Source organism: Capsicum annuum, chromosome 6 (genome assembly GCF_002878395.1).
Source record: "Capsicum annuum cultivar UCD-10X-F1 chromosome 6, UCD10Xv1.1, whole genome shotgun sequence".
Taxonomy (NCBI): domain Eukaryota; kingdom Viridiplantae; phylum Streptophyta; class Magnoliopsida; order Solanales; family Solanaceae; genus Capsicum; species Capsicum annuum.
Genome location: NC_061116.1, coordinates 206125751 through 206127392, shown reverse-complemented (window position 1 = coordinate 206127392; position 1642 = coordinate 206125751).

The window sequence follows — 1642 nt, the reverse complement described above, 5'->3', positions numbered from 1 at the left end:
AAGAACTTCGAAGAATATGTCACTGATGTTATACTGTTGAGCACATCGGCAATATTTGTTGAGCTGCACAATGTTTTAGCATCTCACTTAAGTGTGGATTTAAACAGCAAACGTATTCTAGTGGAATATCAAATCACTGCTAATGCAGGACAAATCGAAATACATAACGATATGGGTTAAAAGGTGTTTATTTGCAGAAAAAATAGATACAAGACATGAATTGTCTTCCTTTATATATAAGCATTTTCGAGAAAGTTGTTGGGAGCAGCTTTGCAAGTGCATCTGCATGCGTTGTTGAAAGAAGAGATGTCTATAACAATTGTACTGCCACCAAAGTACAAACGCCCTCCCGGAAGACCTGCAAAGAAGTATCGTGGAAAATAGGGCCGGGATATATTTGGAAAGAAGAACATCAACTCATGCACTGGATGTGGGGCTAAGGGTCACAATAGGCGTTCTTGTAGGAAATATTATAAATGATATATTTTTTCTACTGTATTATTTTTTAATACTTTCTTCTGCACTTTTTATAATAATGAGCTCATTTTTATGTTTCTTTTTATTTAGCATTTGCTATTTGAACACTGTTTAATCTGAATGTTGCATTTGTATATAATGCAAAATCTGAACACTGTATATGTATTTTGAATCTACATCTCATATGTATTTTGAACACTGTATATGTATTTTGAGTACAAATTTAATAACTTTGGTTAACCTCATATAAATGTTAGTCTTAGAATGAAGAAAAATTAAAATAAATATGATGTCTACTACATATGCAGTTTTAATGCAAATTCATATGATTTTTATAAAATTTTAAAATGAATTAATTTCATGCATTTCTAAATTAGTTAGTTTGAATCACTTCATATTTATTTTGAAACTATTAAACAAAGGATAAATACATATGGTGTATGTTGCATATGTATTTTTTATTCTAAAATATGAATAATTCATATTATATTTGGAATTGAATGAATAAACACTAAAATACATATATGTATATTGCATATGAATTTGTGTATTACAAAATTAAAATGTCGTATTTATATATTTTGAATCTAAATACATCTGATGTATTCTGCATATGTATTTATTTATGGCCTAATACATACGCAGCCCCTTTAAGTACACCCCATTTTTCAGTTAGACACTTTAAGTGGACATTGTTTCATTTGGCACCTCAAGTGGCCTTCAAGTGTGTACCATTTTGGCACTTTTTATTGAATGAGCACATTGTGTGTGTTGCACTACACTAAAGGCGCGTGAGGAGCTCTATTTTTTTATTTTTATATTTTTTTTGACCTTCTTCCTCTTCCTTCTTTCTTCTTCCATCAACTCAACCTTCCACCACCATTAATAACCATTGTTAAGATTCCAACATCAACTTTAAACCTTCTTCTTCTCCGCCCATCAGCTCCAACTTCCAACATTACCACCATCAACCAACAAACTACCACCAAATTTTTGAATTAAAAAAATATAGAAGAAAAAAAATCACATACTAATTTTAAAAATTAAAAATCACATCTGCATGATTGTTGTAAAATAGTGTAACCAAATTTTGCGCACAACCATCATTAATTTTACTATTTACCTCCACAATTTTTGTACCACAATTAAATTTAATATCACTGTC